A 27992-nucleotide genomic window follows, 5' to 3' on the forward strand; every position below is an offset into this window, starting at 1 on the left:
CATTAAAAATAGCTTGCGTGCTAATTCATCAAGATAAATTATTCTTCAATAAAATTGAGTAAAACTTGATTCAAAATAAAGGAAACTGTTCGGTTCATAATATGAAAAAAAAATTGAGATCCATCCATGCATATTCTTGGGTTATAATTTTTTTATATTAAAAAATAAGTAAATTGTTAAAAAAGTTAAAAAATTTAAAATTTAATTTTGATTTAAAAATCTTAATATTTTTCATAATTTCATGAACTGAACAGTTTTCTTTATTTCGAATCATTTTCTATTCAATTACATGGATTTCATTCAATTTTGTTATGCGTGCCAGATGTTTTTGAAGAATTTTTTTTTAATTTGTAAAAAATTAAATTTCAGCGACACGTAAAATTTTGTACTGGCACACAGTATAGCACACACAATCAGATATATGTGGTAAAAAATTAAAATAAATCAATTTATAAATAATATTTGTACATAAGAAAGTTTTTTTCCATGTTAAAAAGTAAGAGACTCCTCAAAAACATTTTCTTCCTATTCGTGACTTTTTCCATTCTCATCAGATTTAAATTAATTTCTCATTCTTCCAATTTGCAACTTTGCATACTTTTATCATTTGTAACTTTCAATTATTCTCTTCTCATTTTTTACTTCTAGGAATTAATTGCCTTCGGATTTTGCATTTTTAAACACTCGAATCAAAAAAAAAACTGTGGCTTTTGATCACTATCTTCCCATTTGTGACTTTTAGAGTTTTAACCACACTGCTCAAATGCAGCTCTTAATATTCGCTTCCAATTTGTCACTAATAGCTATTTTCATCTCATTTAGGACTATAATTCTTCTCATTTGCTACTTTTATTTACTACATTTTTCGCATTTGCTTCAACTCAAGACTTCCTACTCATCACTTCTTCATTTGTGACTTTCAATTATTCACTTCTCATTCGTGGACTTGAGTCAATTTCTTTTCAATTTTTGACTTATAGCAATTGCCTTCCAATTTCTCACTTTTAGCCATTATCTTGAAAGTAGCAACTCTTAGACATTCTCTTCAAATTTGACACTTTTAGTCATTATGACTTTAATCCTTATCATCTCATTTGCGACTTTCAATCAGTCTCTTCGACTTTGTAAATTTAGCTATCCCAATTTGTGACTTCTAATTACTCTCTTCCAATTTGTAACTTCTAATCATTCTCTTCCTATTTGAGGCATTTAATAACTGCCGTCTCATACAAATATAAATGCAGAATCAAAAGCCATAACAGGCAAATTGCCAAACAAGATCGCTGGAAAAAAAGTAAAAGGGCAAATAAAAATAAATAGTATTACAAAAAGCCTATAAAATTACGGTTGTCGTAGTCTAAATACAGCTACCCAAAATTAATACGCCAGATAATGTTACTAAACAACTAAAATATCTGCCCATGGGAATATGATTTTCATTCTTTACATATGGATAGCTTCTCGCTTACTCCCACCCATCTTATCATATTTCCTTTTGAAGGTGTCTATCGTTGGGGAAATCACGTCATCAGAAGGTAAGCTATTTCATGCGTTTACAACTCTGTTGGACAAAAACTCCCTACGACACAACAGCCTAGAGAATTATCCTTAAATAATCGAAACTGGTGTCCCCGAGTCGAAACATTTGAAAGACGGCGTAACAGGGCGCGGTAGCCCGGTCGGTAAGATACTCGCCTAAAGTACCAAAGGATGCTTAGAGGTGTCGCGAGTTCGATACCCGGTTCGTCTTTGTCAGAAAACTTTCCTGACACAGGGGTACAACAAAAAATGGCGACTTGACCGCAGCAAAAAATTGCTACCGCACGGAGTCCCCCATCGAGGGGTTAGCGCACCAACTCCTCGATGAGCATAAGAAACAAGCCTGCCGTTCGGAATCGGCACTAAATTGTAGGTCCCGGTCTAATTAGCCCTCGTGTGCAGAAAAAATGACCGTGGTGCAACAAAAATGATCAAATGACGGCGTAACAATATTTCATGATCCATCACATCGATATCCTAGAAAATCTTAAATACTTCAATCATATCTCCACGACGACTACGTTGTTCCAAAGAAAACATATTTAACAAATGAAAAGTTCTTCTTCGTATCTCACACACAAACCTTTTATAGCCGCCAGTGCTCTAGTGCGCGGATTTCCTACTGGTGTTCCGCGGAATCCTGAGGTTCTGTTATAGTTTATTTGGGGTTCCGCATGATCAAACGCCCCGGTACCCTTTAAAACCCCTGGTACCGGAGAACTTAAAAGAAGAAAATTTTCTTGTTTCTGGTATTCGCAAAAAAACTGTTCTTTGTTTTAAATTTTAACGAGATAGTTTCGCATTTAAAAATACTCCAGACCACTTGGATGACTAACCTAGAGAATGTGGAAGCATGTGAATGACAGAAAGAATAACTGACCCGATGAGCGAGGGACAAAAACAGTGACGGAGGGTGTGAAAGCATGTGAACGACCGAAAGACAGTGACACAGATACATATTTACGGATGGCTAAACAGTCCGTACGTCTAATTTGGAGGAATGAGTAGCCAAGAAAACTAGACTAGAATATATATTTATGAAATACACAAGGTGATTCAAAACTCAACGTACAAACTGTTAGGGGAGGTAGAAAACACAAAAACAAAACAGAATCACCTAGGAATGTATCGCTTTTTTTGTGCATGACTGTGAATGGTAAGAACTTTGATCACTTGTGAAATTGAAAATGTATCGCTAAATAAAGAGGTTTTCCAACAAATTATTGGCTTGTCATTTCTGCATCTTCGTTTATTCTCCAGTTGAACAGGTTGGGGTTTCCTGCCATACATTCACATGTGATTCCTTTTTATTTATGTGTTTTCTACCTCCCCTAAAAGTTTGTACGCTCAGTTTTGAATCACCCTGTATATAGAAACAGCGGTATATACGATATAACTAATCAGAGTTAGTACAAGTTAACTAATAGAACGTCCATTCTTGTTAGTTAACTGGAATTTTATAATTTTTATGATTGTGTTTTTAATTGGGTTGCTGTATTTTTGAAATATATGACATCCATATTTGTTATGGGCATCTTTTTCTCAGCTACCTCGTTGGCCATTTTACCTGTTGTGGCGTTGTATTTGTATTTGGAATAGTTTTCCCATTTAGCTTTATAATCGAATCATCGGTTGTTCGAACCAAAATGAGTGACCATGCACTTGTGGACGCTGAAAGTCATGCTTCATTCATTTCCGATGCTGCAATCCTGTTTAAGTTGACCTGGCCATATCGTTTTGATTTCAAACTACACCCATTAATTCAACGTCATCCGCAAATTTGCTAACAATCGTATCAATTCCCTAATCGAGTTCATCGGCAAAAAATGAAAAGAGTATGTGTGTATCCAATGATACTTCCTGGAGTAAACTTAACTGTGACTTATAGTCATTCTCTTTTATTTATGCATTATCTAATGAATCTCATCGCTTCGTTTTCTCGCATACCTAATGTACACGTTAGTGATTTTTTTTAGCTCGAAAAAAAAAAATCTCATAAATGACGAAGAACATGCCTCATTCCCTATAAAGCCCCTGATAGTGTTTTACTGAATATTTCATGGTTTTCCGAGCATAACAACGAATACTTAATAACAAAAGTGTATGAGTAATTTATTTCTATATAAAATAAGGATAGACAATCCATCATTGACGGTAAGGGAATGAATATTGCAATCTTCGGTTAAAGATAATGAATTTCTTATTTTATCACGTATCCGGGTATATTGGCTATGACTGTAATAAAAACCTAGAAAGAAAAAAAGTGAAAAACGTAAATAAACATGAATTAACTCTATCAATCAATCTTCTCTCAATCGATACGAAATATATTTTGCAATCTATATACAGTATTTGAATGAAAAACGATATTCACAACGAAATTGTCAATTTAGGCAAAAACATCTGAAGCTGTTATCTCTCTCTCTCTCTCTTACCTTTTTTCATACTTTAGGTGATTTGAGATAAAGTGAGATGGCTTTTTGAAGCAATCACACCTGTCAGGAAGTGATCGCAATACTATGATTTATAAGCCGCGAAACTATCCAATTGTTTTAATGTGTCTTCATGTACGTACACTGTGACATAATGACAAAATATTCTGTTTCTTTTTCTAATTATTTTTAAATATGTTTCAATGAAAGAAACGTTAAAAAAAGAGAAATTTCTGCTCCAAAGTTCTCGAAATTATTTATTTAATTTTGTTGCATTGCTCATCTTCATGCGACTTAAAATATTTATTTTCCTGTTTTTTTTGCCAAAAATGCAAGTACATTATGCAGTTTGAAATTTCGACTTTTGATCTTTTTCTTTTTTTTTGTGATTTCCAATCACTTGCCAAATTCATATTTCTGACTTTTAATCATTCTATTTTCTCATTTGTAACTTTAATCACTCCCTTCGAATTGGAAACTTTTGGTTATTTTTATTTCAATTTGTAACCTTTTAAAAACCCTCTTCTCATCTGTGACTTTTCATCCTTTTCTACGGATTTACGATTTTCAGCGATTCCATTCCCATTTATCACTTTCAATCATTCCCTTCCAATTTGTCACTTTTAGCCGTCCTATTCCCATTCATGACTTTTATTCATTTTTAATATCTTCGAATTCGTAACCTTCAGTCCGGGTGAGTGTTCTAAGCATTGTGCTAGAGCTCTGCCAGCCCTTTCGTTGTAGGCTTCATGGTGTTCACTTAAACCATAGTTTCCCAACCTTTCTTGTCCCATCGCCCCTTTCTACAGAAATTTTTTCTCATATCGTCCCCGAACGCAATCTAACACATAGGTTTCTATGTTTTACCCGTAGCTTCTACCGCCCCCGCCCCTACTACTACTACTACTACTACTACACTGCACACCAACTCCGGTCATATATCGCCATACGGCAATTTCCAACCAGTGGATTTGGGTGGGAAATGAAGGCTCCATCCATCGGTGGTCGCCCTAGGCTCGGTAGGTAAAGAACTTGCTTCGAATGTTCTATGCTTGGATTCGAACCCATGGACGTTGATGGTAACCTTCATAGTGGAAGACGAGTACCGCCCCCGGGAGGCGTTAACGTCCACGTTGTGAATCACTGACTTAAACCATTGAGGATAGATGTGCTTGATTTCATACTCAGGAGATTTTCATCGACAGGAGTATTCATCGACAGACCAGATGAATACCCTATGATTAAATTATTAGCATCATGATTATTTCAGTACCTACCATCATGTACTCAAACAAGCCAGACTTCTTGTTTGGGTGCTTTTCGTCTGGTGATGGTAATAATCAAAGCTCTTGATTTGTGAATATGCCTCCCAATAGGCTGGCAGGGCTCCTACCTATCGCCATCTATAGCTAGATTAGTAAATGTAGTTTTAAGATGTGTGGGCACGGCAAGGCACGGCACAGCACGACAAATGGCACACATCCCGCAATAGGGACCCAGGTCAGACTCTTCGAGGGGTCACTCTAATATACATTTATAGTATGAAGAGCAAAAGTAGAATCACATCTGAAAGAATCATCTCAGACACCTCTGCGCAGGAGTCCTGTCCCCTCCCCCTTCTTGTGGCGGTCATGAGTTCTGTAGAACATTGTTATGATTATCATCAAGGGTTCAGCGGAACCGCTTTATAATTATCGAGGGTTCCACAAGAAACTTTCCGTTAGAAACCCCCTTAAATAAAGAGCAAAAGAAATGGGCAGTCAGAAAATTCCGGGGCCAAACAGCACCACACTAGAGATACTTCTGGTATGGTGTTGGCTAAAAGAGGCATTTGTCGGGAGATGAACAACGCGTCCAAACTTGGGCTGGGGGGAATCGAATAAAGCATATACGCTCAACCCATGACCAGCTGGCCAAATGTGGCCCTCGGCGTCATCTGATGTGGCCGATGACCTCAAGCCTAATTTTGTAAAAATGAACTCAGCGGCACATTTCCAGATAACTTGAGTGACCCGCAGTTCAGCTCCATATCATATGAATGGCCCGTAATACAGAGAAACCGGTCTAAGACAAATACTGTATGAGACGGAAATCGGTCTTAAGCGGAATCAAAATACAGTCTGTTCAATGATTACCGCTTTTATTTGCAAGTTTATAAACAGAAGTCTGTCTAAAACAGAATATTATTTCTGTCCATTGACGTTCCGTTTCGCACAGGTTTCACGTTATATTCTTGATGACTTCGTGACCCGCAGTACATCTCCAGATCATTTGAGTGACTGCGGTGGAGTTCCAAATCACCTGAGTGGCCCCTTGATACATTCCTAAATCACTTAATTGGCTCGTGGCACATTCAAAGATTTTCGAGTGGCCCACGGCAAAGTTACATATTACTCTCTTAGTGGCCCGTGACCTCAAGTCAATGAAGTGGTCCACACTATTCTATAAGTTAAACACCTCTGAAAGGAAAGTCAATTGGAAAAATGTCGATAAAGAGTGAAAAGATCCTTAACCAAAAAAAAGAGGAGGAACCAAACCCCCCCCCCCCCCATAAATGAGCTTCTGTAGTGACCGGTGACACTTTCTGGAAGTGCAAGAAAGATGAATTGAGCATTGAATAGCATTTCTCAACACTGGAAAAGTATTGCATTTACCGCTGCGCGCTCTTTTATCCACTCGTGCTTTCCCTTCAAAATTATTTCGATGCGTAAAAATTGGCGCGAGAGTGAAAACACCTTCATAAAAAATGCCACCCCCTATAATCTTGCAGCCCTAGGCGGCCGCCTCATGCTTGGTGCCGTCCCCGCTGTTACAAATAACTCAAGTGGCCCAAAGTATATTTCCATATTACTTCAGTGATCCGTAGCATATTTACAGGTCATTTGAGTGACCAGCTACACTGTTCCAGAGCCTTAAGTGTTTCGCGGAGCAGTTCCACATCACTCAAGTTGGCCATGGCACATTTCCAGATCACTTAAGTCACTCGCGACACAGTTCCAGAATTCTTAAATGGCCTGCGGCGCAATTCCACATCACTTAAGTTGTACGCGGTGCAGTTCCACATCACCTAAGTTGTACGCGGTACAGTTCCACGTCTCATAAGTTGTACGCGGTACAGTTCCAGATAACTCAAGCGGCCCACGGCAACATTTCCACATGACTTAAGTGACCCGCAGCGCATTCCCAGATCAGTTCAATTAACCGCGGCACATTTATAGACCATTTGAGTGACTCCTGGTGCAGTTCTAGCTCACTTAAGCGGCCCGTGGCGCATTTACAGATTACTTAAATGGCCCGCGACGTATTTTCATACGCATCAAGCGGCCCGTACACACCCGGAGGTTTTGAGCACCATTGATATAAATCAATTTCATTAAAATCAACAACATCAGATAATCGCACGAATCCGTACGTTATGCCTAATGGCAGAGGAAAAGATGAATAATAGAACTTTAAATGACTCCACTCACTACTACTACACAGATTATTACTATTGCCCTTTTCTCTTCTTCTTCTTCTTTCTTTCTATAAAGGCCTAGGCCTTTCTGCGGCAAAAGAAGAAGAGCCTAGCCTCATCATCATCACCATCATAAAGGTGGGGAAGCAAAAAACCGTGACATTGAGGTATGTAAAATGTGCCTTGAAAAGTGGTTTTTATCTGCCAGAGCTGGAGGCACTCGGGAGGGGATTCCGTTGAGCCAAAAAATAAAATAGAAAAACGGGCAACCCAAGATAATATATATCCATGATGGGTAAGAAAGGTAGAAGATGGTGGAAAATGGGCAGTAGAATAAAAAAAAAAAAGGCCTTTAGTTGAATGGGTGGGACCAGACGAAGATAAAAGACTCTCTCTTTTTATTTTGCTTCCATACAAAACAGGTTTGTGGTAGGCTCTTGTGGTTCAGACGCGTCTATACCTACTGGGGCCGGTTCAAATTCAAAATGTCTCTCGGCCCTATGATATATAATGTTTCGAATGTACTTACTTATCAATTTCCCGAACAGATCTCGCAGACGGGTGGAAAACACATTGCAGAATCGTCGGAAAAGGGTAAATCGTTGAAAGTTTGAATTTTCTGACTCGGATAGCTGATTTCAGAGATATTTGGGCATTAAATTACATCAAATACGGCTGTAGAGGAAATTCAAGGGGACATTCACGTGCGATTAGTGTCTTGAATGAAGAGATGGAAGGTTTTCAGACTGAAAAGTGGAGTTTTTAGTGTCCAACGTCAGGACCGGAACTACGGGGGTGAGGGGGCGAATGCCCCTGGCGGAGGGAGGCAAAAATCCTAGTTACGACCCTGTCCAATGTGCCAAATTGCATGGCCCCCACAAGGGGTGGGCTGACAAGGCTCCAGCCCTAGGGCCCGGGAGGATTTTAATCATTTTTTTGTTTTTTCACGCTATAAAATCATCATAAAGGGGGTCGGGGGTCATAAAAGTCTGGTCGGGGGGCCCGTAAAAGATCCCAGCCTAGGGGCCCTGCTTCAGGATGTGGGGGCCATGCCAAATTGTGAGTTTTTCATTACTTTGTGTACGTGATTATTTTCGCTGGGTTCGAATCTCATTCAGGATTATTTAAATCTACCTGATGGATCAACAGCCCAGGGCTGGACAAGTTGCTAGGAAATCTAGGCGCTAGAAAAAAATTTTAGGCGCCAAATTTTTTTTTTTTACCCGGAGAGAAACGGGCATAGTAACCCACACCCCTTTTTCTGGGCATAGTGGCCCTCTTTCGTGTTGGCAGATATTTTGGATGTGAATTCCTAAACTTTTCTTGCTGCTCTCAGCCTGCAAATTTAGTAACTTTACAAAGAGAATTTTTATCGCTAATTACCAATTTTTTAGTCTTAATGATGACGTGGCGCCTGGGATTTGTCCATCCCTGTGGTGTGTGAAAGCCAAATATATAACTTTAATATTATCTAAACTTCCACATAATTTTTATTTTGGAGCCTTGAAATCTCAGCCTCGTGTAATTTATGTGTAGAAAGATAAATACAAATATAAAATTCTAGCAACTAATAGAACAATATATCCGAAAAGAAAGAAAATTACTAGAGGCATATTTACTGGTAAAAAGTGGTCCAATCGGGCAATGGTCTAGAGTAGAAGCAGTGGCATCGGAAATGTTTTAGACTCACGAGTGATATGCTTGAGATTTATATGGAATATTCTGATTCTTCAATAAGTTTCTAGGGATGTTTCTACGACAAAATAATGTACGACAAAATAACCCGCAGTAACAATGGCCCTGTCGACATGGCCCCCACATCCTAGAGCAGGGCCCCTAGGATGGAATCTTTTGCGGGGTCCCCGTCAGACTTTTCACGGGTCCCTTCTGTAGTTAATTTATAGCGTGAAAAAGCAAAAAAACGACGAGAATTGTCCCGGGGGGGGGGGGGCATGCCTGTAGACACTGGTGTCGAATCCGTGAAATGGATGGCCAAGAAAATTCGACTAGAATGAAAATTGAGAGCGGCAAAAAAATTCGTAAAGCATCAATGCATCAATGTTCCAAAACTGTAAATTCGCTAGTGAGAATAGCTCTTGTATGTTATACTGCCGTATTTTCCTGCATATAGTCCGCGAATTGTACGTTATAACGAATAAATAAACATAATTTCTAGGTGTGGATGGCAAACAGCTGCGTCTTATCTGCTACTTTTCTTCTTTTTATCTTCTTTTAGGTTTAAGTAGAAACAAATATATTTTCAAAATTAGTTTGTAAAAAGTATTTTCAGAAGATTTGTAGATAACGTATACATGTGTGAATAAAATGTTTGACATTTTCTACACTAAAACGGGACAGACAGCGCATTTCATTCCTTGGGATTTCATTATGAATGAAATTTTCACATGAGAGAAGCATTACAATCGATCCCACTTATAACGTTCCCGCTTATTACAACTTATTTTTGTTGTCCAAACTTTGATTAATTCGCATTGAGATTTCCCGTTTAAAGCGTTTTCCCATTTACAACGTTTATCCATGACGTTTTCTTTCTGAGAAACGTTATAAGCAGAATCCTCTATATACACCCCCACGGAGTAGGCTTTATATGCAGTAAATTACGGTACGTTCATAAAACTATCACAGTGCTAAAAAATTAGCTGAAAAAAAAGAATAATTCTGAAATTATATTTCGTTCATCACACAATTTCGAACTTCCAAAAAATCATTCTGAAATTATTTCTCAAGTAAATTTTCACTTGTACTGATTTTTTCACTGGTTCCGAAATTATTTTCCCATTAATTTTCAGATTATTATTATAATTAATTCCAGAACTATTATTTTCGAAGTTATTATTTACATCATTTTTAAAATTTCTGGTAAACGTTTTCTAACGTTTATGTTTCTGTATTTTTCAATTATGTATGTATTTTTGTACATTACTTAATCTTCACCACCAGATTTTTTCTTGGGCTTAGAAGTTAGGGCTGCAAGAGCCCCGGAAACATCGGGCCCGTGCACCCAGAACCCCACACAGCTTTTATTGCCATTTATATAAATATCCGAACCTATCGAACTTGTAAAAAGCTTGTTGCCGTCCGAAAAAAAAATTCATCCGCCGAGATTCTCATCCAAAAAAAAAAACCGGACAGAGAGCAGTGCAGTAAATAAGAAAAACTTCGCGGAGGGGGGGAGGGGGGGATGAATTGCATTTCCGTCCGCTAGGAGTCGCCATAAACCGAAGCGATTCCGAACGTCGCGACCCTGACGTCACCGCACACACACGGACGGCGTGTGTGGTTCAGTCGCTTGTTGTGCGTGCGTGCGGTGCGTGGTTAGAACTGAGTTGTGTGTGTTGCGTCTGCGTCTCTGGTTCGCTACCGAAACGACGACCCGTTCGGCTCTCCAAAAACCGTGAAAAATAATCCTCCGAGCAAAGCCTCCCCTTGTTGGTGGTGGCCGTCGGACCGGTGGATGCATCATCATTCTTGTGCGTTTATTGCTGCTACTCAAACAAAAAATTGTCTCGCGAGCAAAATAATTAACGATTATAATTATTAATTATTCTTTAAGTTCAAGGCATCACGGATTATTTCGTTTTTTGTTTTTGTTTTAAATTCCGGACAACTCCGATGAAGCGGCGATAAACATTGTAGTTTTTGAAGTAGTTTAACAGCATGTCGCTGCTGGTAAACGAGTGTTTCCGATTAACTTTGATCAGGCAGAGGCTATAATAATTATTATTATAGAATAGCCTTTTATTTGTGGAAATTTGTCTTTTTATCGAAGAAGAAACGCTTGTATTTATCAAGGATTATTATTTCTTTTCTGGAGGAGTTTTTTGTGTGATATGCTTGGGATTTTACTCTTTGAATCTGCAAGAAACGACAGCGAGAAGCTTTGGAATTGATTCCGTTTTACCATTTGTTTATTTTTTTGGTTAATTTATTTTTGGTTTTGCCCGCGATCCCAGTACAATGATGTGTGCGTCGAGTTCCGATTGAATACATACGCACTCTTTATTGGGGGTTTTTTGGTGCTGTTATGGTGTTGGTGATTGAAGAACTTGTTGAGTTTCCGAAGAAGGAGAAGACAGTGTTTTTTAGTTTATCGTCAGTGTCTGCTGGACCATTTTGATACCCTGTGTTTTTGTTACTTTGCTGCTTGGTCTTCAGAAACGGTAAGTTTTTATTTGATGTTTAATATTAAATTTATATGTAAATTTATTGTTTATTCATTTTTTTTTTTTGTGATGTCATACTTCTGATGGATTAACTATAATGGGATCTACACTTTTAGAGTAGATTCCGATCGGAATAGCTTGACATACACGGCATCCAGTGGTGTTTTTACGGGTGGCCGAATTTTTATTTATTCTCTCTGGAATTTTATATTACTTTTTCCTATTCGATTTCCTATTTTGGCATTCCGTTCTTTTTTTAATAACGACGATTTATTTCAATGTTTTACTTCGAAAATAACATTTTAGAAACTTTAAAAATTGCCGGGGCCGCGAACTCATTAAAACAGCCGTGACGGCAATGATGAGGTTCGAGCCCAGACCCGAACATCTAAAAAGTTATGGTTTTTTTTGGATGTTTTCATTTTTGAAGACCTTTTTTATACGAATTTTAAACATTCTAATTTTTGCTCATGCACCTGTGACTTGGTATTAAAATTTGTTTTAATCAAATATCTTTCCCCGTAATTCTTATTGTTCCGTATTTTTGAGAATGTCGATTCTTCTCTTCCGTAATGTTCATTTACCGTGAAAAGTGGAATTTTTCGAATCCTACATAAGTGACTAGACATAAAATAATTAACTCAATCGATGTTTCAAGCGTATTCTATCGAGGCATGTGTTATTTATGCTCTTTTAAAAATTAAGTCTTGTTTCAAGCTCAAACTGTCGAGTCATTTACGCACTTTTATGTACTTTGTAAATAGTCTCTTGAGGAAAAAAGTCAAAATCGATGCTTGGAAAAAATATGTATGCATGACATGCAACAAGTTTTGATTTCGTTTACGCATTTGCATCGCAATTATTATTATTTTAAATGTGGTGATTGATTAAGATTCGACTGTGAAGTGATCTCTCGCAAAGACGCTATTACATGTGTTTCAATTGTCAAATATTAAGCTGAAACGTGAATGGTGCGTCTTCTTCGATTAACGGGTATATTACGTCTCTGGAGTTGTACATTGGATTTAATGCTTTGCCGTGATGTGTGCCGTCTTAACGCATGGGGTCCTCACGGGCACGGCTCTGAGGCCTCAATAGAAGACGAGCCTAAAAAAAAAGAGACTTGGTTGAAATTTTCGAGAGAAAGCATGTAAATTTGCCTGGTAGGGCCTCAGAAAAATCGGTACTTATCCGTTAATAATTGAAATTTACTTCTTGCGGACGTTGCTAATCCGTCGTCTATCGCTTCTTGTTTGGATCTTGCTGCAATGTGAGGGGAATATCTCACCCTAAGTAACAACAGTTTTTGTAATCACCTTAATCTGGTACTCACTGAAGCGGGGTCGCTACTAGATGTTTGGTCTGCTGGGTCAAGATCCCATTTTGGAGCCGTCCTTGTACTGTTGAAGGAGAAGTTAAAGGGTGAAATTTGCGCCCCATCTAGTCCGGCGCCCACGGCACCAGACAAGTCTGCCCCCCCCCCCCAGCTGCGGCACTGCACTGAAGCACGCCAACCGTGCTCAATGCTCTATCCCAATTTTTTACACACGATATATATTTGTGTGTGTATAGATACTATAATTAAACATCTCATTTGAGTTGTACTCAGAGATTAGCGCTATTTTCATTTGAGTTTGTATCAGAATTTTTCTGTGAGTGCTGCTCTTTTCAAAAGCATAAGCAATACTCGCGAAGTCCTCAAGAGAGAGATTACAGATTCACTTACTTTGTGATTTTCTTTTGTTTTACAAATTACTTGTGAACTTATGTAATTTGTTACTTGTAACAAATTACTTTGTTAACGCACGGACCCACCCGTGTACGGCCCGATGGTCTCCACAAATGAGAAGGCCTCACAAAAGCAAAAGAACTGTTTTAAATGTTCGAAAATTTGCCAGGTAGGGCCTCAAAAAATAATTTAGCCATAGGGGGACATAATGCTTATAAGACGGCCGCATGCATCAGTCCTCTGCTTCTTCTTGACTTGTTTACAGCCAAACATCATGTGGTACAATATAGGGTCTTTCAAACATTCCCGTACAAAATCCGTGATAAAATTATAGTACCTTACGCTAAGTATGATACAAAAGGGAGTTTTTACAACATTCATTTGTGGAATTTATCACAAAATAATATCTTATATCCGTAATAGCATGTATGAGCTTCATAATAATATACATGTTCAACATAATATCAAAGTAAGCCGAATAACTTTTTGGATAATAGTCTTCCTTTATATTCTGATCATCCGACATCCGTTGCCGACGCTTTTATCTCTCACGTCGCTTGATCTGATCTTCAGATCCCTTCTCTCAATGTAGAGAACTTCTACCAACCCGTGTTGAGAATTTTTCACACGCGTTCTAAGCCTTCCGGATCAGGAATAAAAGGGAGCCTTATTCGTATTAATAATATTATTATCATCATCTACAAACGAGCCGCCTTTTCTGTCGTGTCTTTTAAAAGGGAGTCTCGGAGAGAATCTCGCAGAGAGGATTTCCGTATCCATTCCGCATTCGTGTCTTAATATTCTTTCATGTCTTCCGTGAATTTTCTAAGTCGATGTTTCCGGTTGGAAAGAGATTATGGTCCACATTTTGGACGACATTCCGTCTAATAAAGGTGCAATTATACGGATGTCGGTAGCCAGGAAAAAGCCAAGTTCAAAAACGGTCAGCGTTGGTCATTTTCTTGGAGCGCAGACACTTATCGCAAATGTGAATGAATGGCCGCAAGAAAAGATGTCTACTTACGCTCGGTTTGGGCCTTAAACATTCTTAAGGTCCTATATAATATCTCTATGCGTGTTTTTATAAATGATCAAAATTTTAACTTTTAGCTGGAGCTTTGTTAAGCTGTGACATCAAAATATACATATTTTGATCATTTTTAGGCCCTGCTTTTTGTACGAGCTGAATATTTATATGACCGTTAGTATTTAGGGAACTACCACACCAAAATTGTAGTCATTGGCTTCAATACTAACATAAGACGAATTCTCATTTCTAACATAAGACGAATTCTCATTTCTAACATAAGACGAATTCTCATTTCTAACATAAGACGAATTCTCATTTCTAACATAAGACGAATTCTCATTTCTAACATAAGGCGGTCCATGATTTTAAATAACTAATAAATAAATAATACTCGTCTTTCCACTTTGTCTTCAAGAATTTTACGGCCAGGTGGGAAAAACTATTTTGCGGCTCCTCCATCTTAGTTGAACATTTTGCATCACAAAATAATATGTTGGTAGAATTTTGATACAGACTTTCTGGAACATTCCAAATCAAAATGGAAGAAGCGCTCAATGTACGTTTATAATGCACTAGTTTTTAAGGAACTTTCTCATGTCAAAATTACAGTTACTGACTTCAATCTTAATTTGATTTCAAACATAATACGGCAGGGATGAAGTCCACGCTCTCAAATGGTCGTAAATACTCGTTCTCTCTCATTGGACTCTTTTTTTTCCCCTCTACCTTAGTTAAAGTTTTTACATCACAAATACAGTGTGTTGGTAGAATTTTAAAATAAAGGCTCCCTTGAAAATTTAAAATTAAAATGAAATACGTGCTCAATGTACGTTTACAACGTACTAGTCGGGCTTAGGCATTTTCCGGGCATTAAAAAAAATTGCGGTCCCATATAGTATCCGTATGAGTGTTTATAAATATTCATAATTTTAGCTACGGCTTTTAGTAAGCTTTGACGTCAAGTTTAATACATTTTCATTTATTTTCAGGGCCCTGTGCGGCTTTGCATCAGATAAATATTTTTGATCCTTAGTTTTAGGGAACTATCATTCAAAAATTACTGTTATTTACCTCAATATTAAATTGATTATGAACATAAGACGGCCGTAATGGAATCCATAATTTCACATGGCCGGTTACACTTATCCTGCTATAGGTACAAAGTTTTTATGCATTTCTTAGCCTACTTCAATAGAATTTCAGGTATTCTTGAATATTTAAAATGAGTGAAATACGTGGCCAGGGCTTAACAAATCGAAAAAAAAAAAAGAATTAGACATCAGCCGAAGTCCTTAGGAGCCAAGAATGATATTAACACATTCGAATCGGGCTATTTTTCCTTAAAACTTTCATATTAAATCGCGGTATTTTTTGTGATATAAAGATATTTCATCGTATGTGTAACGAGAATTTTCTCGTTTCCCGATGCGAATGTGTTAATATCAAGAAAAACGGTGCTAAATAAAGTTTTTTAAAACTTTTCTGGGACTTTATATCATATTTCTCCCATGTTTAAAACACACGCTATCATTAAATCAGAAAATTTTGGGTCATTCATAAACTCCAATGTATGGACCGGTCAATGTATTTTTTAAAACGTTTTTGTTGACATCCCGTGTTTACGACCCGTAAAATTTCGCGGCTTCTTCTGTTGCTCTTCCTCCAGCTCTTCTGGCCGTAGTAAAAAGTACGCATCATCACCATCATTCTTTTATTCAATCTCATGGAATAAATATTTCTAGTGCAACAGAGTTAACCAAAATATTAGGCTCAAAAATTGTGTTTTCAGATTTTCTCTCAACAGCACCGGCTAAAAAAATAACCGCGCGTGCCTTGTTTATCATCCACTTGGTTTCGTAGACTCATCACCTGTTCAACTCGGAAATTCTCAGCGTAAAGCCGAAATTATGTATCAAATCATCCCTTTCGGAAAAAAAAAAAAAGAGAGAGGAATCGTGATCAGAAAATATGATCACATTTTTATGTAATAGCCATCGAAATGAAATTCCCCTCTTCTGAAAATTGTTTGGGCGGAGCAGATGCTCTGAAAATAGATTATCAGTAGAAAAAATACAGAGGCCCGAAATTTGGGCTTGAGGTAATGGATGGTGACTTTCCTGTGAGAGGAAAGAAAATATAAACCGGCCGTCCAGGGTCGAAATGTTCGGATGATCATTAACTTACGATTCTTAATCGGCACTTTATTAAGATTCATGTTATGTGTGATGTAATCGTTGAACTTTACTTGTACATGCGTAGAAAAGAAAAGTATTAGTTCTCTTCTTGCTCCATCAAAACACGTCTGTGTTAACTCTCTATCCCTTGCGGCCTACGGCCAGTTCTTTTTTTAGACCGTCCGTCATTATGACCGTTATTGGTATGTTGACCAGGCTCCGACGCCATTTTCTCTCTTTCCACTCGTCTAATGATGTTTTAGAAAGAGAATGTGGTGGTGATGATACGAGAGAGAGAGATGGAGAAGAAAAACAACAAAACAATCCAAGGCCCGGAGCTTTTCGCCTTGGGCCTCAACAACGGATATCATTCCCGTGTTGATGAACAACAAACTTGCGGCCCAGACAGACTCGACACTGACATTCAAATCCTATCACCAGAAGGAAGTTGCGTCTTGATCATTTTGTGTCCAGTTTGAGTTATTGTGTGTGGCTGTGACATTTTGTCTTTCCGACAGGACACAATGCCACAATTTCCTTTTTTTTTTTTGTGGCCATGAGCTCCTGGTACTTACAATTAATTTATCAATGCCCTAAATTTTTAAAGAATCTTGTTCTACTTGTCGACTTGTATCGGGTTTTTGGTTTTTATTTAGTGATTCCGGTTGCGAGTCTGGACTTGAATCACTATAAAAAAATTATCAGTAATAGTTTTATAATGCATAACCACCAACCACGTCATGTAGCACAGTGGTCCTATATTTTAGTCATCCTCGGCTCCCTTGTCCGATTCTTGGCTCATCCGCAGCTCACCAGAATAGTTTAGAAGATATTTTAACTTGTAAAAGTAGCATTTCAAAGCGTGAATAGTCACATAAATGAATATCTCCAGCTAGTCGTGACACCCATGATTGGTGACGCCACTGGGAGCTGCGACGCACACTTTGAGAAACACTCTGATTCAGTAGATATATTCGCTTATGAAAGAATCACTTCGAAGCGTAAATAAGCACACACATCAATATCTCCAGATCGTCACGACGGCTCAGTCAAAAATTGGTGATGCCCTTAGTAGCCGCAACGCACTTTTTGAGAAATACTGCTGTAGCAGGACGTCATGGCTGGGATGTTTGGCGATATTTTATTCAACATTTTTCTTGGTTCCTCTCTGTAGTGAATTTATACTGCAAAGCTTGATAAATCAAAAGAAAAAAAAAGAAGTAGACGCCAGAACAATTTTTTGGTAGCCAAAGCATACTCTGCGCTCAAGAGAAATGGTCTTAACGTGTTCTCGATTTTTCTGGGGACTCCCATGTGCACTGTGATAAAATGGGAAAATTTGGTGTGATCCCTAAAGTCCAATTTAGCAGTTGCGCATAAAAAAATTTTAGGTGCCTACACCTATTTTCTAGTCGGCATGGTAACTTGGCGCCTGGGATTTATCTACCCCTGTATAATGAAAAAGGAAAAGACAAGAATCGTGCTGGGGGCCCCGGAGCGCTGTCAGCTCCACTATTCTGAGTGCCGTGGCAAAATGATTGTTTCTTTGTGCAATGGAATTCCTTTCTATTCTTCCATTTACCAGTTCCGTCTTAACGCATGGGCCCACGGGGTCGTCGGAAAAATGAAAAATAGTTGAATTTTTCAAGAATTCGCCAGGTAGGGCCTTACAAAAATAACTTGGCCCGAGGCACATGATGCTCTTATCGTCCGTAAATGGCCCGGCCGTTAACGAACACCTTTGGAGTCTGAAACACGGCATCAATGTATTTCGCTTTGTACTGACGGACAACCCGTTAGCGGACAAAAATGTCTGCCCCATGATGCCCGTTATCGAAAGATTCCACTTTATAACAGTTGCGAACTCCCTGAAGATCCGCAGGATATTTCCCAGGTTAAATGAAATACACCTATCTGACGAAAGAGGGTCTTTGGTACCCCCTGTGACTGACCAAAATTTCCTAGTTGAGTCATTATGAGAAATAAAACTCTACTTTACAGGAATTATTTTATATTAAAAAGTAGAAATACTTTTCTCCCCTTTTCGCGGTACATTTTCCCCAAGTAAAAGTACCGGGGCTAAGACAGCAATGCCATCTATTGGTATTTTTGACAAATAGACCCGTGTTCGGAGTTGTCCGTTTCCATTTACCGCTCGCTCGATTTTTATATATTGATCTCTTCTAATATTTTTCCACGTATACTTTCTAAAACATATTGCTCTTTTTATTTTATCAAATGGAATCTGGTTTCAAATCCGGAACATATAACACAGGGAACCCCCCAGAGAATTCTGTAAATGTTGGGAATTGGTTCAAGGTAAACAAGGATTTTCGGTTCCCTGTTGAAAGTATTGTTATCATTTTTTGATAATATAAGAATATTGTGTTCTATTATTTCCCTTCTTAAAAAAATTTTTAACGGTGACAAATTTTAATATTTTTTATCAAAAATTCCGTCTGGAACTAGTTTTAAAAACAGGTGTGTTCTTTTTTTTCTCCTTGTACCACATCAAGGTACAGTGTCCGGTCTGTCGGAAATGTCGTTTCAGTAGGGCGTTGTTGGTGCCATTCGGACTGGTTATGATGTCTAGATTGGAATTAGAAACTTGAATAATCGATCTAGAATTCTGAAACAATGGCTGTTGTTTTTGGTTCTGATATATATGAGAGCTTTCCAAATTTTTAACGTTGGCATCTTCGGAAATTTTGAATATTTCTTTGCAATCGCTGTTCAAGGTGTTTTAAGCTGTCATCGCTGCCTCAAGGTGACTCGGCGGCACACTGGTAGGAGACAAAATGTTATTATCGTGTTGAATGTCATTTTATCCCCAAAATATCTCGCGACACTTACAGCGGCACCAAAAAAATTTTGGAAATCCCAGCCATGCTTGGTGTCCGCGAGTATGATGGTGCCCACTGTGTTCAAATTATTGAAGTTACAGTTTTTTGGCAATAAACTTTGTCCATTTGGCTTTCCCAACGATGACATAGCAGTAGTTCTTTTCCAATAATTTCTCAGCATCTGTTATTTTCCGTAATCGCTCATAAATTCTCAAATTCTCACCTATTTTCCATCAATCGCTCATAAATATTCACCTATTTTCCATCAATCGTTTAGCAACAGTTATTCTCCAACAATTAATTGTTCATCAACAGTTCCAATATTCATTGAGGGGCATGTATTTTCCAACAGTCACTTACCAACATGCATTTTCCAACAGTCGCTCAGCAACATGTATTTTCCAACAGTCACTCAGCAACATGCATTTTCCAACAGTCGTTCAACAATAGTTTGACTTGGCAAACAGCCTTCTTTCAACAACGACTTGGTAAACAGTTATTTTCAAACAATGGCTTGGTAAACAGTTATTTCCGAACAATGGTGTGGCAGAAATTTACTTTTCAGTAATTGCTTAATGTATATGTAATGTAACAACAATGCCTTTCTGTCTCACGATTTCCCCATCTATCTTCAAAATTAATTGTTTTTCGTTCTCCAGCATTTATTAAAAGCGCTAAAAACGGAGACGTTCGTGGTCACACTATCCTTTTTTATGACAAATGAGAGGAAATTGGGAGCAATAATGCTTTAGTTGCATCTGTATATAACGGCAGATTTTAAAAAGTATTTCCCCGTCCCCAAGTAGACTTTACATGAACATGACTGTTCACTTCAGTATTTACGTATTATTATCGCCCATATACAGGCCCCTTACATCCTCAAGCCGTACCCCCCAAAGCTAAGCCTTCCTATTGACTTTCTTGTAAATTTATAACGTTATGTCGATGCCATGTTACTTTGCCGAAGCCCTGCCAGCCTCTCATTTGTGGAGGGCCATATTATGTACCATAAATGAGAGCTAGGATATTCAAGTTTAATTTTTTATATCAAAATATTTTCCCTAATGTAATTTTAGCAAAACAGATGTTAATTTATTTTATTGCTGGAGAGAGAAAATCTCCCAAGTTCGCTTTGACACTGTCTTTTATTGAGGACGACATGACTACAAGAAAAGCAGTGTTAGCGCCTGAAATTTTTTACATGTGATTGCTAAATTTGAGACACAAACTTTCTAATTTCATTGCAGCGTGTCTTCCACATGGAAAGAGGTAGTTAAATCCCGCGAAAGTAGAAAAAAGTTATTCAGGACTATTTTTCGTGTGGAAAAATCGTGCTTGGTTCCTAGTCGTGTCGGCAAATACGCTTCTAGATGCGTGATTCACGCATCAAAATTCAGTTTCACTCCTCCAAATTTTGTTGAGTAGTGAAAATGCTCCTTCAAATTTCGGGATTTTGTTTAGTAGAATTATATTTCTAACTGATAAAAAAAAATGTCCTTCTTTTTACAGAAATACCACTTAAAATTTTGGACAGAAGTGATAATTACACTTGAAGATTTTATTTTCGCATAATAACTGCTTCCTAGGAAAATTTCTCTGGTGCCTAAATAATTTTTGATTAGTCAAGCCGTGATTTAATGTTGCATGGGACTCAGCTTTAGCTTTTCTCTGATTGATCGTATTATTTCTCACGTCGTTTAACATTCAGTTGTGACCGTGAGCGTGAACTGCATTTTCGATCAAATAAAATCGATGGGCACTTGCACAGGTGATAATTATCTATCAACATATACTCACGCAAGAAAGCGTATCTCGAGCGGAGAGTTGTTTACTGCTCATCTGAGAATGAAGAAGAAGAGACTTATCGTTTTTCACAAACGACCCACCCACGTGAAAATCGCCGAAAAAAAAAAAGCAGAAGGCTCGGCACGAAACGTGTTAATTTACGTCAGCCTGTCTAATTTTTCTTGTCCCGACGAAAAGTATCTCTTGAGAAATGTCCCATGAGAGGTGGTAAAGAATCTCTCCGTTCGACAAGACATTACGACCACCACCACCACCACACGTCCAACTTGGTTTATGGCCGCGTATCCTGAGCTGAATTCATATTGGTTATTATCACGCGAAGTCACAGCGGATATATACGTTTAATCTGTTTTCTCGAAGCTCGACGCGGTTAGTGTCTGCAAATTAATTGCTCTTGTCAGAATGAATATTAATGCTTCGGCAATACGAAGCTTTTTTAATTGGATGTCCTCGAAGTTCCAGGCTCTAGGAACGTCTATTCTGGTCTGTAGGATTTGGTTTCTCTTTTGAACGTGGATCGAACCTTTGATTTAAGGATTCTTCCAGAAATAGATATCGATACGTACAGTCGATTTTTCTGAAAAATCAATTATTTCTCTCATTCACAGTAATTTTAATTGTAGTTATTGCGTTTTTTCCTCTCTATCTTTTCGTAATTTAACGTTTAACTATGGGGATTTTTTTTGTTATCTGTACCTGTATGTTTTGTTTCGTGCGCTCGTTAAGGAGAGTAATTAAGGGACAGGGAAGTGTCAGTGACTGCCAGTAATTAATGCTTCGATTTTTCGGTTAATTGAATTTTTCCGATCGAATACTCGACCGTTGGCAAGCATCGGATAATTCATCAAATACCGCTCTCTCTCTCACGCACAAACTCTCTCACTGATAGGATAGAACCGGTCTCTCGTTGTTTGCAATAAGTAGGCCTACATCATGCTATCCTTTCAGAAAAAGAACGAGCAGAGCAAATAGATATGTAACTGAGGATATTTTCTATGAATTCTCTCTCTTGTGCTTAGGATACCATCAAAATGTTAGAATTCGTATGAACTGGCTTTTATAAAATCGACAAAAACCAGTGCTGACTCTTGAATTTGAAGAGTATTCTCGGCTGATAACCACTCGTTTTACGTCACTTTTTATTATTTTTTATTTTTTAGCAATGCGAATATATTTGAAACACATATTTAGTTATGCAGGGTGTCCGGACTGAACGTATTTAAATGCAACGGATTATAATGAGAGCGAGAACCGCACGTGATCACTCGTAAATTTAATTTCACTTGAAGAGGTAACTATATTCATTTATATGTTAATAAAGTTCAATGTGTGCGCACCTTTATTGGCTCTCAGATGTTCAAATGACAGGGCTTGGCAAATCGGGAAATGTAGGTGCCAATCATATATTTTAGGAGCCGGCACATTTCTTTTGCTTTAACTGTGGAGAGACTTTGCTTTAGATGAGAGATCCGCTAGCATTTGCACCTTGAAGTTGAAAAATCCACTTTGGACGTGCCAATGCCTAGTAGTCAGCGCAACTACTGCGAAAAGCGTCTCAAGCAGCTGTCGACAGTGCGAACGTGTGACAACTAGTAGAAAACTGGAAGCAATACCGTATCAACAACGTATCACTTTCATAACTAACCATGTATGGTTCTCTCAACAGCCGGCTTGGTCAGCCGGGGCCAGCACGCCTCTTGGCGCACCACCTTGTAATGTTGAAAGAGAGGTGACAGTGAAATTTTCTCCCCCTCTGATCCGGTGCCCGTGGCAACAAACTCGCCTGCCCCCCCCCCCCCCCCCCCCCAGTGGCGGCCCTACAGAAGTAGACTTCGACTAAATGGTTAGCTGGTTCCGTGGAACCCATCGCTGTGACCAGACGCTCTACTGTACTTTCTCCCAAAAAATTGGTGAATGATCTCTCATAGTTACTGTGATGGCTGACCATTCGGACGAATGACCGAGCTAGTCGGCCTCTAGTAGTCCCAGTCTCAACATTTTTTCCACATTAACGTTGTGACCGATGGTGCAGTTCATCATCCGTCAATTCCGAATCTCTTCACGGTAACTTAAAAACACACAACAACCATTGTTAGAAACACAAGTGAATCAACAAACATTTTTCAGTGAAGATTCCGCGACAGCCAAATTCATACGTATTCAAATTCCCGAGAATGGCATTGAAGAAACACGTTAAACAAATTCATATATATCGTATCCTTCCTATCCTGTCTGTCTCTACACATCATCGAAAATCGATCGAATTGATATTTCTTTTTTTTGTCCAGAAACAATGGAAAGAAGTAAATAATTTCACCGAAAAACAAGATCAAGTATGATGATAACATGTGTTTTTGGCTCTCACCAGAAAAGATCAATCGACCGTAAACTGGCAATGTAAAATGCCGTAAACAACATTCATACCCGAGTCTATGGTTATGTCATGTCCTGTGTGTGTGCGTGTGTATGTGTCTATGATGTATGAACTCTTATTTGTATATCAACAACAGTAGCAAAATAATATGAATCCATTCGTTCTTTTCGTTCTACCTGTGGAACCTCGTTTATACGACGTGCAAAAGTCCGGATCAAAACGTCCTATCAATAAAACAATCGCACACAAATATATGTCGCGACTTCTTTAAAAAATTCCTTATTCCCAACACAGATGTAAAATATTGTAAAATTTTATGTGTTTCATTGCACAACCAATTCTGTTTTTTAAAAAAAGTCATTTCAATCATACTTGTGAGAGGGGAAAAACAGACTAAAAAAATTAGATTTTAAAATCGCATTTCAAATCACTCAGAGAAATGAAATTAGCAAACCTTTGTTTTGTTTTTTTAGTTATGATTCTAATTAAAATTTTGTTATTCACTGTCATTCATTCAAAAAAAAAATTTACCGATCTTGTATTCTCATCTTCTTTGGGACAACAAATGATTTGCAACCGGTCTTGGTCTTTGTTGGCAATATTCAATTTGTTTTGCAAGAGCAACATTCGTTATTAATTTAAAAATAATTGCCAAAATTCTCCCAAAATTTTCAGTTTACAGCGTATTTTTTTTAGAGAGCACGTTTTCCCCAAATTATTAATGGTGGATTTGACGCATCCAACAAGCGCAGCACCACAAGGAAAGAAAATCCCTGTTGAAATTATCGAAAGAACTGATACAGTACTTTGTGTGTGTACCATATGTCTCTCTTCTAGGCAGACCCGTGCCCTCCGAATGCTTAAAACGGACATATTCCTGCCCTTTAGAGGATAACACTGAAAACATTGTGAGAAAAAAAAAATTCTGTAAGGACACATGGCCGTCTTTCAAACAGTTGAAACCCATTTCTTTGGTGCTACTTGTATCTGCGTGTTACCTTGCTATTTGCGGCTTTTGTGGTGATATTATGCAAGAACTGTTTCAACAACGTGTTTTTACCGTCTACAAAAAATGCACGCATTTGACGGATATAAATCAAGTGTTATTTTTTATTTGTTTTTTAAAAGAGATCTATTTTTCGAGTAGAAGTGTGTAATTAAGGTTTTGCGTCCCATACATGAATTATTTTAACCCGTTATTGCCAATTCTACCTTCTTTGGGGGACGCTTGTTTTCATTTCTATTTAAGCGGTGGAACTTTTAGTTTTGATTATTGTTACTAAATTTTGAACTGACGGCTTTAGAAGTTGCAAACTCAGTAGAAATATTAATTTTTTTTAAATAAATAGTAATTATATTTTATTTCAATAAAACTGTATTTTCCAGACAGTTTTGCTTTGATATTTCATTCATGTTATCACAAAATATATATTTTTTTAAGTTAAATAAAAGAGTTTTGGCATATACTGGGTTAATATCAAAACTTTTAGGAACCAATTGCGACCGGAGCCAAACGTCTTAGAGTCGTATAACTGAGCGACATATAAACGATCTTTCGCTGTAGTATTATATGTTTATTTTATTTATTTGGTTTTTTTTTAGCCTTTTGGTTATAGCCGGGGCATCAGCAGCAGCTGCGGCTACTCATCTCTTTTATTCTGTCCCCGTCATGCGAAACCTTTATTATTTTTCTTATATATCTCTAATATAATATGTCTCATGGCCATTTTTCCTCATATGGAAGAAGATATAGAGATGCCTCAGACCCTCCCAAACTAGTTCGGCCGATTTCCTTTCAATTCATCTTCTGATCCATCTGCAATATACGTCTCATATAATACACATTTTTTTTATGCTATTCTGTGCGATTGTACGCCACTGATGGCGGATCGAACTTGGAATCTTTTATGTATTTTTTTTATATTTTCATTGTATAATACATGCTTGAAGGGGGGGGGGAGGATTATACATAATTGATCCGCTAATAATCCTCCTTTTTGACAGGTAACAGGTTTAAGGTCGAAGAACTTAGTAGAGTTAGAGAGGGTGTAGTGAGTGAGAGAGATAACACATCTTCATTTCTATATGAAAGGGTTCATTTCCATTTTTTTTTGTATACATGTATACAATATTAACCTGTTATATCGATTGATCCGACATGAAACGTTTGTTTCTTAAACGTCTTTTTTTTCTTCGGAACCAATTTTTGTTTTCGGTTTTAGGTTCGTTAGCAAAAGATTATAAGGGATGTTTTGATGGCTTTTGGGTTGTTGTTATTATTGTTTATTAATGTATGTATTCGTAGCACGATGGACGTTGTTTGCTCATTTAAAGTAACAGCTGTATCTGTGTATTGCTGTTTGTGGATGTTAATTAATTGGGTACTAGGAAGAGGAAGTGTTTTTTGTGCGTAGTTTTGTGTGGATGCTAATTAGTTTGTACGGTGGATATAGACAGGAATTGCTTGGCAGCATATAGCAAAACCTTAACTATAAGAATGCGAATATAGTTAAGGTTTTGCTTTGTTTGTTACTGAATAGTCTTATTGAATGTCCGCTGAGGTTATGTCTGTTGATATCCGTAATCACGTTTAATCCGTGCTATCGTTTGATGCGAATAGCAATCGCTATAGCAGTGTTTCTCAACTTTCCCGCTCTTGTGAAATAATTTCTATGCTTTTTTACGAACATGAGGAACGATATGAATGTTCCCGTTTCAAATTGAATTTGATGGGAATTATAGAAGACAAACCCCAAATTAATTGTTTCCACTATGTCCAGTACATTTTTCGTATTCTCTCGGGAGCATCAGCTCATCTCCTCACAAGTACAATTCTAGAGTAGTTTTTAGGCAATCAAGCAACAGTATAACCGAAAGTATCAAGCAACAGTGTAATCGAACCAAAAACAACCGATTTCTTTTTTGAAAAAAAAGACAAGATCCAAGTGAAGAAATTACAGGTTTTTGCAATTATGTTCGGCATATTAAATTGCTTGGAGCGGGGAGCCTTAATTTCTTAACCTATTTCTATATTTGTTTACATGTCCAGAATAGGTGGGTAAAATCAACACAAAATATATTCTTATACCATCTTAATATTATATGATCACAAAAAATATTCGATTAATCGAATAAATTAACCAGTTAGAAATTTTAATCGATTCCCAGCCCTTATGTTACTGGAATTCGACTCATGAACGCGAGAAATTATACCACTGACGCTGACCATTCAGTCACTCCATGGTTCAAAATGCTAGAAAACCCTTCAAAGTACCTTAGAAAACTTCGAAGAATTTCTTTTAAAAGCTTCCAGTTTGATAAATCGTTTGTGTAAGAGAGTAATGTCGGCTTTAATATACTACCCTTGTTTGGTCATAAAATTAGTCGTAAAAATCCTACGGCCATTGTTTTTTGTAGCCCGTAATAGACAGTTATGAGGCAGGTGTATGTGTCTTCTTCATGGGACTCTCCGTGGCTTCTTTGATTTGTGTTATCCTCTGCTCTTCTTTCTAGACGTTTCTGAGATTTTCGAGAAGGCATTCACCCCAATCTAATAATTCTTGATATACAATCAAACTTAGTTATAACGACCTCGGTTGTAACGACACCTCGGCTTTAACGTCAATAATTGTTGGTCCGGACTGATCCTCATAGATGATAATGTTGTTGAACTTTGCTTTAACGTCGATAAAAAGCAATCACCTCGGATAAAACGACAAATTTTTCGTCACTTTTTTGCTTCCGTTTCAAAGACGTTTTCTCCATCACGAAATTCCTGATTAGAGCTGATGTCCATAAAATTATGTTCGTCCGCGTTGTTTTATTCATGGCAAACGTTGAAGAAAAATATATGTATTGCATGTTTTTTCACTCTCCGACTTGCTCATTGTATGACCACTATACAAAACGTGTCCATATTTTCCCTTCACGACTTTTTCTTATAAAAATGTCCCGTTTTTTCAACGAAGCTCGATTTAATTTCAAATTTTTACTAGAATCAGGAATGAAGGTAATTTTCTTAATGTGTATAAATTACGTTTTTACAAATAAAACTATCCATCTAACATGTTTGTCAAGTTCCCCCCCCCCCTTCCGTGAGCTACATTTTAGAAAACTTGCTATAACACTGTATGTCTCGCCGATGGTTATTTACAAGCAATACTTGGCAATTTCCAACGGCATTTGGCAGCATGTTGGAGAATCGGCGTTGTCACGTACCAATTATAGCAATTTACCGTATTTTTCTCGATCGAATATGGCCATCATAAAGAAATTAAAACTTCACGCACAGTATATTTGATTGACTCTGATTATATATATTTTTTCTTATAACGTCAACCTCGGTTTTTACGACAAATTTTCGTGGAATCATCGATTTCGTTATAACTAAGTTTGATTGTAAGAGATATAGTTCGCTAACTAAT

At 37.7% G+C, this 27992-nt stretch overlaps 1 protein-coding gene across 4 annotated transcripts in view; it reads left to right on the forward strand.

Annotated features, from left to right (window-relative positions):
- The first annotated feature begins 10710 nt into the window (after positions 1–10710).
- The window catches only part of LOC149078459 (latrophilin Cirl-like), a 199881-nt gene continuing 182599 nt past the window's right edge, over positions 10711–27992 (forward strand). Inside the window, exon 1 of one of the 4 annotated variants that reach the window (XM_089240563.1) lies at positions 10711–11609. The gene's annotated coding sequence lies outside the window, so the exon portion shown is untranslated. The remainder of the gene's footprint in view (positions 11610–27992) is intronic. The other 3 variants (XM_089240560.1, XM_089240561.1, XM_089240562.1) reach the window with 3 other exon arrangements.

This window comes from Pholcus phalangioides, unplaced genomic scaffold (genome assembly GCF_987345545.1).
Source record: "Pholcus phalangioides strain wild (caught in Gottingen) unplaced genomic scaffold, Ppha-v1.0 ptg000013l_1, whole genome shotgun sequence".
NCBI lineage: Eukaryota > Metazoa > Arthropoda > Arachnida > Araneae > Pholcidae > Pholcus > Pholcus phalangioides.